We start from the raw sequence: 12,235 nt of genomic DNA, 5'->3' as shown, positions 1-12,235 counted from the left end.
TTAATGAGTTGAGCCGAAGAAGCCGGTTCTCTAAAAAGAGACGGACTTCCTTTCACTACACAACTACCACTGAATGATGCATGATGGGAAATCCCCAGGCGGCAGATGAATGCGCACCGTAGCATCAAACCGCTCGCTTCGTTTGCATCGAAAAAAACAATACCGAGATAGAGGCTTCTGCGGCGAACTCGTTTGACTTGATTGATTTGCCGTTTTGTGATAGTCGATGTAATTGACAAATTTGCGTTTTTCCGTACGGATTTTCTTGTACGTCGTACACGTCTTGAAATGCGTAATAACCGTACTTTGTACGGCAAAAACGTACAGGTTGACAGGTATGCACATTCGACTAACACGTGAAAGGTCCCCGGTTTGAGACCGGGTGGAAACATATGTTGGCCTGGAAAGGGATGGGTGCCACCACAGGAAATGAATGGTCTCCCTATGAACACAGTGGTTAAGGAATCCAAACAAACAGTCATTAAAAAAAACAATTCATTAAAGAAGAATACATTTTGATATGAATTATAAGCAAATGTACAAGAACTGTCATAAAAACAAGCATTTTTTAATAGTCGTAGGTTGAGAAATTTGCGTTTGTTCAACATAAAATGATACTCACCAACAGGAAGCTGACATGATTGTTGTTAACATCTTGTTGCTACATGTACACCCCCAAAAAGTTTTTCCCCCCCTATTTTCTTACCCTTTTCCTTGCCTCCTTTTTTCCCTTTCCTTTCTTTTTGCTTTCTTTATTCTCCTTTTTCTTTTTGTGCTTTGCTTCCCATTTCTTTTATTTCTAATACATCGTCTCATGTTTTTCTTTGTGTCTTTTTTCTTTTTCTTTTTCATCTTTCCTTTGATTCTCTTTGTGTTGTCTTTTTCCTTTGATTCAGTTTACCTTTTGCTCATTTTTTCTTCTTTTGTTTTTCTAGTTAAGTTACAAAATAAGTGAAATACTCCTTAAAATAAGATAACTATTCGCTAGCTGAGTAATAATTTTTTTGCTTTTTAAAATCTTTAGAAAAATATATAATATATAATGATAACATACTAATTTATAATTGTTTATTATTTATAAACAATATGAAAGGAAAATGTATAAAAAAGCAGAGGGACATGGAGAATATTTGATGCTGGGGTCTTTGAGTTTTTCCTTGACATCGTGTAGGTTTTAGATCAGGGGATTGTGTAATGATAGTCTTTTATAGTTCTTTGAGATTTATTGTGATTAAAATAACAACATAATCACTTGACTTAATTCATTTCCTTTTTTTTCTTTATTTATGTTTTCCATCTTCCCATTGACTTTCGTTTTTCCTTGTTTTTTTCTTTCATTCTTCTTCCATTATTTTTCCACTTTTCTTTTTATTCTTTTTGTCATTTCCTGCTTTTTTCTCTTTTCTGTCTTTTTTCTTGCTTGCTTCTTTTTTCTCTTCGCTTGTTTTTACCGTTTTTTTTTTGCTCAAAAAAAAACTGGGCCAAAAAATGAGAAAAAAGTCGCTGAGTGTTTTAGCATTTGTTTTATTATTCAGTTATTTTTATGTTACACACTGTCCCTTTAAATTAAACAAAGAAAATATCACTTCATATTTTTAAACAAAGGAATAAACTGTACTTCTTTGATGTAATACTAGAAAAAATCATTAAAAAATATACTCCTCTTTAAAATGCAAGTTCGATTTACAAGAATCGAACAATTTTGTTTTGGGGATTTTTTTTATTTTTTTATTACGACAATTAGGATAAAAATACCCAATACTTACTTGGTATGCTCATATTGTTCAAAGGTTTATCATAATAAAAATATGCATAATTTGTTTATATTAATGGTAGTTCAAAACCTCTCTCCCTCTTGGAATGTGTTAGGCCGACTTTTGAATGGACGTGCTAATACTAGGCTAATGTGTTCCTTCAAGGTCTGTAAAGTTACACAGCACCTATTTATTTTTAAATCCACTTCTTGGCATTCTGTTAATCTGTTAATCATAATATATTATCTCAAATGTTATAACATTTAGCTGTACAAACGCAGTGTAGCCTTTTTTAGTCTTTATGCAAAAGCTAAGGGAAGCTAACTGTTACTTTTTATCTGCCAACAGACAGCTATAGTTCATTTGAAACTCAAGCAGATTTTATTCATTTTACAGTCAAACTTTGAAATTATGATATCAATAATCATGAACGTAGTATAATTATTATTATAAAATTGAGCTGTACAAATGGTAAACACCTGGTCTAACCGTTTCTAGTGATTAAGCTAATGCTAAGTTAGCCTACTTTATATTTTCCAACACACAGCTGTAGCGAAATTCAAATTGAATTTAGGCTGGTTTATTTAGTTTTTTAGTCACACATTAAAAGTATTGCAACAACATTCATGAATGTAGTTAAAGTGGACAAATTATAAACACATTTTAAAAGGGGAAATGGTGATTGGATTGCATTTATATGGCGCTTTTCAAGTCACTAAAAACCTCCCAAAGCGCTTTACAATGTATTTCACACTCACCTATTCAATGACGGAGTGGCTAATCTGGAAGAACGAGGGAATTCACGAAGGGCCGGCTTGTGTCATAGTGGAGTTTGGGATGGCTGGATGAGAAAAATAATTTCAACATGTATCCGTCACTTGCACTATTAAAACGTACTGGTGCATTCATTCTCTCACTCAGCAAAACAGATAAGGCGAGTTTTATCATCTGGTGGAATTCCCCCCTCCCAAATTTCAATTTGGTTTGGCCCACGACCAATTTTTTACCATAGATGTAAAATTAACACAGAACAGCGCGAATAAAATGAGTCAGTTACGGAAAGGCGCTAATTAGGGACGAAAAACACGGAGCAGAGGAGGAGGGGTGCTACCGTAAAGCCTCTAAACAACACGGCGCAACTGAAAATGTCTACATTTCAGGTAAAAATGCGCATTAAAAAAAAAACATTATTATTTTGCCGTGTCATAGGTTGCTGACCTCTGTGCTACGGCTTTGCAGAATTCAACAGATAAATGCCTTTAACAAGTAGCCCATAAACCTGATTATATAATAAAAAACTTTCTCTCCTCCTGTTTCACAGAACGAAAGACGACGACGTTACGTCAGATGGAAAATTTCCCCATGTGTCACTACAAAAAAAGGATTAGTCATCTGGATGTGTTCATTCCAATTCCCTAATCTTCTCCCGCTGCCGCCGTGTTTATGAGGTTAGCCGAAGCTTGACTTGAAGGCCATCCAATTAACTTTGGAAGCCATCTGATGCATGGGTGAGCTAGACTCTTTTAGTTTTTTCCTATTTGAAAAGGTTTTGTTTAGGAATTTTCACACCGGAAAGAAAAACAATACAGTAAACCTCCGGGATACATGAATCCATTCGTAAGGTGAAGTCGCTGTATGGCGGGGGATTGAAACCCATGGTAATTAACGAATGTGTTCCAAACTCCCAAGAAAAATATTACAAATGGATTTTCATGTTAAACTTTTGTGATGAAATCGTAAATAGTGAGAAATACCTTGATGTAACTTATGTGTAAATGATTAAAGGAAATGATGCACAAATATACATCTAGAGGAAAAATATTTTTTTCTAAATCTGTGATCTGACTTGACTTGAGCTGGTCCAGTAGAGACGCAGGTGGATGTAAAGGAAAGTATGAGACATTGATGGCGATATAAATGAATACTGATCATAAAACATCCAGAATTGGTATTCCCTTAAAACACTTAATTGTTTTAATTGCCTCCTTCATTTTTAATATTATTCTCAATCTTCAAGTGGTTGTGGCAAAATTAGTCACCATGTGCTTTCTTTGTATTTCTGCTTTTTTCAAGCTTTGTTTTCAGGATTATCATGTTTTTACTTCTCTCTTTAGCATCGCTGCACATCTTGAGAATCATAGCTTCCAGTAATTTGCATAGTACTATAATAATAATAATAATAATTTCCTTTGTATTGTCATTCTTTTTAACAATGTACACAGAACGAAATGTCGATACACCTGACCCGTTGTAGCGAGTCGGTGCAGCCGCAGCCAGAGGGCGCCGCCATTATACCAATTAGGTATGTGTCGGTCGAGGCGCGAACCAGCGACCTCCCAGTCTCAAAGCCGGCACACTACTTACACACGAAAACTGAAAAAATCTGTCGATGTCATACGGTGGGGGAGATGCTGTAACGAGGGTCCAAAAAACATTGTATTCCACATAGTACTGTGGCATATGGTGATCTAGGGACTCTGCGAGGTACATAACTTGAGCAGTCTTACGCAAAAACACCACAGAATGTGTTGTTAATGTTGTATGCTGCAGAAAATGCTGTAACGTGGGGCCCAAAACACATTTTACGCTTCATTGCAATGCGAAAACATCATAATCTAGGGACGCCATGAGGCACTTACAGTTACTTGCTCAGTCTTGAACTTGAAAACTGAAAAATCTGTTAATGTTGTAAGGTGGGAGAAATGATGTAACGAGGGTCTGAAAAACTTCATATTTCACATGGTACTTTGACAATATCGTAAGCTAGGGACGCTGTGAGGTACATAACTTGAGCAGTCTTACGCAAAAACACCACAGAATGTGTTGTTGATGTCTTTAGTGCAAAAAAATGCTGTAACGTGGGGCTACGAAAGCAACATTTTACGCTTCATCCATCCATTATCTGCACTGCTTATCCTCAATAGGGTCGCGGGGGTCCTGGAGCCCATCCCTGCTATCATCAGGCAGTGGTCATGGGACACCCTAAACTGGATGCCAGCCAGTTGCAGGTCACACAGAACAGACAACCATTCACTCGCTCATTCAGACCTAAGGACAATTTGGACCGGAGGAAACCCACACAAACACAGGGAGAACATGCAAACTCCACACGGGGAGGCTGCAATAGCTGGACTTGAACCCTTAACCTCTATGGGGCTGCCGCTTCTGTGATTCATAGTAATGTCAAAACTGTCACGGTTGCCCATTGCCCTCACTTGGCCTCGCCCGTTTGGCGCCAGCTGCGGCTCGTTGCCTGATTGGCTTCCCTCCTATTTAAACTCAGTGCTCTCATTCACTCCTTGTCAGTACGTCAATGAACCTCTGCGCTTGCAAGACTTGTGTTTAACTCTGTCCAGTATCTTGCTCGGGTATCCAGTGTCCGGTATCCACCCCGTCTGTCTCCTCATGTCCGGTATCTTGCTCCAGTCTCCAGTATCCGATATCTATCCCGCCTGTCTCATTCTGTCCGGTATCTTGCTCCAGCCTCCAGTATCCGGTATCGATCCAGGCTGTCTCCTCCTGTCCGGTATCTTGCTCCAGTCTCTAGTATCCGATATTGATTCTGCCTGTCTCGTCCTGTCCGGTATCTTGCTCCAGTATCCGGTATCGTTCCCGTCGGTCTCATCTTGTCTGGTATCTTGCTCCAGTCTTGGCTATCCGGGATTGATCCCGTTTGTCTTATCCTGTCCGGTAACTTGCTCCAGTCTTCGGTATCCGGTATTGATCCCGTTTGTCTCATCCTGTCCGGTATCTTGCTCCAGTATCCGGTATCGATCCCGTCTGTCCCGTCCGGTATCTACCCGTGTGTCCTGTATCGATCCCATCTGTTCTGTCCGGCCCCGATCTCGTCCGCCTCTGACTTCTCCGTCTCACTTCCATCCCTGGCGTATGACTGCCCCATTCCCGTAAAATCAAGCTTGTGTGAAAACGTTACGCATCTGGGTCCTCCGTCTGTGCAGGTTCTGACAAAAACATGATAAACTAGGCACTTCAATCCCAATCAGGGTTGGGTAGGGTTACTTTAACTGGATTACTTTCAATTACTTTTGGATTACTCCAATACTAAATATGCTATTAAAAGACAAAAGAAACTAAATATGAATAAAATGACTACATTTTGTGCAGGCTTGGGGAGTAACGGAATACATGGAACGGCAAAAATGATGTTGGCAAGCTGTTTGGATTTATTTTCATTTTGTTTCTGTCGCATTTTATGTTCGTTTTGCCGGAGATCAAGGCCAGGAGAGAAAGCTTACCACGTGTTGTGCGTCATAATTTTATTCATATTCAGTTTCTTTTGTCTTTTATTACCATATTTTGTATTGGAGTAATCCAAAAGTAATTGAAAGTAATCCAGTTAAAGTAACCCTACCCAACCCTGCCCACAGAGTATGAAAGCTTGGAGCCCTCCCCCGTGTTAAAGGTAAAAAACAATCTCAGGAGGGCGGGGCCTCAGTTGTTGCTCAACCCTGCACGCTTCACTGCCCCATTTCCGTAAAATCAAGCTCGCGTGAAAATGTTACGCATTTGGGTCCTCCGTCTGTGCTGGTTCTGACAAAAACATGATAAGCTAGTGATGGAGTTGTATTTATCCTACAGTTGACATTTAATATGTTATATGTGTTCTCAGCCATTTTGAAGAGTTCTCAGCCCGTAAACTAAACTCCAGGGCCATGAGTTGTTTTTTTATGTACAGACTGTGTTTTTGTTCTCACATACCAACGAAATACATCCTGACCTGGCATCCCATAACTCAAGATTGTTCTTCACCAAAGAGCCTGGGAAAAAGGAGTTTCCCAGGACCAAGGTCACCTGTCATCATTGGATGGAAAGCAGACCTTCGAAAGAAGACTAATCAACTCTACGTAGCAAAGGCAAAAACTGAATATTAGAAGGGAGGTTTTTCGAGGAGAGCCAGAGCCAGAGACGAGCCGAGCCAGAGCGCAGCAAGCAGGGCAGAGCGAGCGAAAAGATGTCTAACAACAGAATGTCGGCGGCTCTCAATATGATGATTAATAAAGTAACTAATTATAAAGAACCGATTCTCTTTGTCCTATATTGCAGAGCGTTTTATTAAAAATGTTGGGGACTTGAACCTAACATTTAATTGGTCCTTCGAAACCGGATTCCAAGATACCAGACGATTCCAGGACGCGAGAGGAAAATCCAGCAAAGACTGTGGCCACAGCATAAAGACCCTTTTTCCGGGACTGGACCTTCCCTCGCGGGCTGGGATCTGACGGTTGACGGAAAGCCAAGGACTTAGAGAATCGTGAGTAAAATTTATTCATAACATTGTGTAGATAACCGGTAAAAGAAATTGACTCGCGAGCGCGGGGGGTAGATTCTTAAGGTTTAAGGATCCCCCGTCGAAAAGATTAAGAATTCTCTGTAGAAAAGGAAAATCTTAACAGAGACAAAGTTTAAGAATCCTCCGTTGAAAAAGAAATTACGGGGGGCAGATTCTTAACAGAAAAACCCTGACAATTCTAGACTCTATCAGGTAAATAGTTTTCAGACAGTTAAAATTCCGCGGGAGGTGTGGACTCCCCTAACCCAGCGCTTTAAAGTTAGTTAAATTTCACAAGGATGTGCGGAGTCCTCTGTCAACTGAAAATAAGTGGAAAAAGAACAAGCGATGTAAGAACGTGATCACGATAAAAAACAAGACGTCTGTGTGATTGAGAAAGAGCGAATGAAATAAAGTTGCCCCTGGGCAATTGTATTTATATAAAAAATAATAATAATAATAATAATAAATACTCGATGAACTCATAGGTGAAGAGTCATTTATAGGGAAGACCCGACCGCAATCGAGCCTCTGTGTTACTGGATAAAAGTGAGAAATTTGGGAAAAATATAAATGAGCTATTTAGATGCGTTAAATCAAAAGAATGCCAGAATAATACCGAAAAAGATAAAATATTCCTGTCTTCAGTTCAAAAAATTGGTAAAAAAGGACTGGGAAGAATAGGAAAAAATCTAATTGAGTGAATTGAAATACACTAATTTGAGATAAGGGCATTTTTATACCAAAAAATATTGAAAAAATTGTTTATAAATACTTTTTTTCTCTTTCAATTAAAATGGAAAAAATGGATTGAGTGAAATTCAAATGAGGAAGATAACTCATAAATAAATAGATGCCATTTTCACATTAAATAGGTGAAGCTAAAATAGTAGATTTAATTGGTTTAAAGAAAAAAAAAAAAAAAAAAAAAAAAAAAAAAAAAAAAGAGAGAAACATAAAGGGGAAAGTTAATTAAATATTAAGAGAGATAATTTGGTGAAAATTAAGTGAGACTAACCTTAATACAATAGATTGGAAAAAAAAAAAAAACCTTACTTTTTCAACATTGAACTGTTTTAAATCTAGAGTAAGTAAATGGGTAGAGTGGAGCACATTATAGAGTGCTTTTGAAGACAATATTTACACAAAAATATTTGCATGTAAGATGTTACATACAGTTGAGATTTGTGTAATATGCATGTGGTGAAAAATAGTCAAAACATGTGACAGTAATTTTATAGATAAGCTATAAAAATAAAAGAGAACTATATAAAGGATGAAAATCTATTTGAAGGCAAATGAACATAGACATAACATATTGTTTTGCTTTAGAACAAGAAATGAGAGAATTGCAAAGTATTACAATAATAAATTCGACTACAAAAATACTGTAGTGATACAAAAACTACACTATTTTGTTGCCATAATGAGAAATATTATAGACTAAAAAAATATATATATATATATATATATATATATATATATATATATATATATATATATATATATATATATATATATATATATATATATATATATATATATATATATATATATATATATATATAAAGGAAGGAAAAGTTTGATTTTACAGCAAAAGTGTTGCTCTAACGATGTTTTTGAGTTTCAGAATTTTGGTTCTTGTCTCATTTGGACTCAACAATCCGCTGAGGAGAAAATGGAAGAACGGTGAGGGAAAAAAAAGTAGCATTACTAACGATGATGAAGATATTTGAATGGGATAAACGATGGTAAGTGAAAAACCAATTTTTATGATATTAAAGGAATATGTCAACAATAAAGGCGTTACAGGTGAGAACCAGAAAAGTTTTGTGTTCATATTCGGCCGGTATGAACCATAACTATGATAAGTAGATCTCATCTTGTTGGAATCCATCACAGCGATCATCGAGCAGCGATTGGAGGACACCCTGAACTGGTTGCAAGCCAATTGCAGGGCACACAAAGATAGACAATTCACTAGCTCATTCACACATAGGGACAATTTGGACCAGTCAGTCCACTTAAAATGCATGTTTTTTGAAAGAGGTAAGTAAACCGTAACAATGAGAGCATGCAGGCTGGCTTGGAACACACACACCTGTTCCCAGGTCCTTAGTAATGCCGCACACGTGCTGGCCACTGCGCCACCGTGCTGCACACACATATATAATATATATCTCATCTCAGCAGCTGCACCGCTTATCCTCAGTAGGGTCGCGGGGGTGCTGGAGCCCATCCCAGCAATCATCAGGCAGTGGGCAGGGGACACCCTGGTATATATGATTTTTTAAACTGAACTATCAATAATGATAATATGATAGGAATTTTGAATTCCGTGTACTAGCTTGCTAAAAGATTTATAGATCTTGGCAGAACCCCTGAAATTTAGTGATACAAAGATCGAACTTATAAATCGGTGACAAATATAGTAGATATCTGCGTATTCATTCAGTTTTGATCATCGAATTATTAATTTATTTTCTGCATTTGTTGACGGTAATTGCGAATAACAGGCTTGTCTTTTTCCATTTTTCTACTTACTGTACTTTTCTTTAACATCTTAGTACAACATAGTTCGTGATATCAATCATCAAAACAAATGAGCCGTTTGAAAGCAAGCTCTCTTTGATGAATTGAACAAGGAAAAAAGCCGTTTGTCTAATAAAAAGACTGACCTTCGCTCGACAAGAATTACCAACAACAATGACGTAATCTCGAAGCGACGAGATCTCATTAGTGAAGATCGGCGTGCAGGAAAATAAAAAAACTCGTACAGCAAATTCAAAATAACGACAAAGCTTGTAATGCGTTAAATCTTTGTTAAAGAGTAAACTAAATGATAATGAAAATTTAAAGGAAAAAAAAAGGTTGCGTACCCAGCATAAATGATGCGTCTTGGACAGGTAAGCGGGAAAATGAAAACACTGAGTGTATAATACAAGATAATTATACAGAATAGTATAAAAAGAAAGAATATTTGAGTGAACTAATCATTTTTCGTTGAAAATGCGAATAGCAAAGGGTAATAACTTTAAGACGTGTAGTTTTGCTCTTAATAAAGAAAGGACGATTAAAGCAATGAAGCTGACTAAAAATGGTCCATAATTTTAGTGTCAATCTTCTTGTTCGTAAATGGACAAATTCAAAAGAGGCGTAAGACGTAAAAAGATTATTTCCTTAGTTGTTCTCGTATTACAGAAAAGAAAATTCGAGACTAGAAATAATTAATAACGTAGCTGAAGCTATTTCAGTCAATAAATAAAATGTTACCTTTAAACAAAGGAAAAAAGAAACGTATTAATAGTCGGACCAGATCATGTTGATCTGTATAGCCTTGATCACAAGGGATCTCGAAGGGCTGCATAGAACATAGACTAATGCGTAGAAGCAAAGATTGTTGCGCAGAATAAAAGATAATGAATAAACAAAATAAATACACTCAACAAGATGGTTCATGAGTGACGGGTATGTATTGCTGTATATTGAATCAATAACAAAAGATTGATTATGATTACAGAGAGAAGAAAATACAATTAGAAAAGTTATGACATTAAGTTCGATTTGGCATTTTTAGAGATTTTTTAGATCTTTTGAGATTTTTGATGTTTAGATATTGTGTGGGTTTGGAATTTTGACAAATTTAGCCCAAAGGACAATGATTACACACTGAAATTTTTTTTGAATGAATGTTACGATTGACAAGTGATAAGCAAATGTGTAACAAATACTGACTTATGGTTTGGTTAAGTTAAAAGGAAACGGTTTCTATGGAAGAGCATTTTTACAGTAGAAGACAATAAGAAACTGATCAATCTTGAAGAGAGTCATAGGAAATAAAAGTAACGGATTAGTTGATTTCGAGACATATCGGGCTAATTTAAGAATAATTGCATGGGAAATAAATGGGTAGAAATTGATTAAACTAAGATAATGTCTACTAGTACTTAAATTTAGAGAAAAATTTAAGACATAGAGTAATCCGGCCAATTTACTAAAAAAAATCCCACTACGTAAGCACAGTGGAATTAACGAGACTCTCAAGTGCCAATGAATTCCGCAAAAAGACTCTTTCTAAGTCTCCAAAGGACATATAAATCTGTCAAAAAGAGGCCATGGACTAATTTGCTGAAAGAGCCAAAGACATCAGTCATCCATTGTCTGCGCCGCTTATCAACAGCGAGGCCAAGGGAGTGATATGGAGCACATCCCAGCTAGGCTCATAAACAACGAGCTCAAGGGAGTGGGGGTAACACACACGGCGAGACGTAAAGTGTTGGGCCTGCGGTCGAAAGGTCACATGTCCTTTGAATGTGAAGAAGAAAGCTCTGCTGAGCAACACCAAACAGCGTGACTAGGCCAAGATAGTATTCAGACAAAGTCAAATAGATAGATAGATAGATAGATAGATACTTTGTTCATCCCCGAAGGGAAATTCACATTTCCAGCAGCATCCCTGAGCTGAGAACAAACAATCGAGAACAATCGAAAATAACACGGGAGCTGCTGGAGTGGCTGCCATTCGTGACGGCGCCGGAAGAAACGATTCAATTTGAATCATGTACAAACAAACAAACAAAATATTATTGCATATGGTAGCAGTTCTTTTTTCGAGCAAAATATAGAGTGGTTTTCGAGTGCCCTCTTGGAAACAAATGAAAATCATGGAACTTCAATGGACGCTCAGATGCCAATTTTTGAACGCTCATTGCAAATCCTGTTGCGTTTTTGCTTTGGAAAATAATTGTTCATAAGTATGAAACTGATTGTGCTTACTTGAATAATGATTTGTGTTTATGGTAACTGTGTGTACAAAATAATGTATGCCATAGCAGCAGTATTCTTACCTGACCCACTCAAGTCACTGTTTAAACAGCATAACTGGCTTATGGATAGATGCGTACCGCATATCTCGTTGTGCAAAAAGAAGAGCATCAAATGGCAAGACTTGGAAAAATTAGTGTACAAAGGAGAAAGGCTCTTTTCTGGTCGGTGACAGTGCAGTCAGAAGTACACTTAATAGAAGAACAAGAATAACAAATCTTTTTAACCGGAGAGGACGAGGAATTCCCGAGAAATTATGGTCTCAGGGGCCTACTGACGTGGGCCTTGTAAAAGGGGCATCCCCTGTTGTAGTCAGACCAAAAACAGAGCATCGCCCTAGAATAAAACAATATCCACTCAAGCCAGA

At 37.3% G+C, this 12,235-nt stretch overlaps 1 long non-coding RNA gene across 1 annotated transcript in view; it reads left to right on the top strand.

Moving 5' to 3' along the window:
* The window catches only part of LOC148347349 (uncharacterized), a 49,814-nt gene that overhangs the window by 1,301 nt on the left and 36,278 nt on the right, over positions 1-12,235 (top strand). The window contains exon 2 of the long non-coding RNA XR_015848159.1: positions 3,076-3,262. This is a non-coding gene — a long non-coding RNA (uncharacterized LOC148347349). The remainder of the gene's footprint in view (positions 1-3,075; positions 3,263-12,235) is intronic.

The sequence above is a fragment of the Urocampus carinirostris genome, chromosome 19, assembly GCF_059441175.1.
Source record: "Urocampus carinirostris isolate Australia breed hairy pipefish chromosome 19, RoL_Ucar_1.0, whole genome shotgun sequence".
Classification (NCBI taxonomy): domain Eukaryota; kingdom Metazoa; phylum Chordata; class Actinopteri; order Syngnathiformes; family Syngnathidae; genus Urocampus; species Urocampus carinirostris.
The sequence above is the reverse complement of the archived record's forward strand: the minus strand, read 5'-3'. Positions and strand labels throughout refer to the sequence as shown.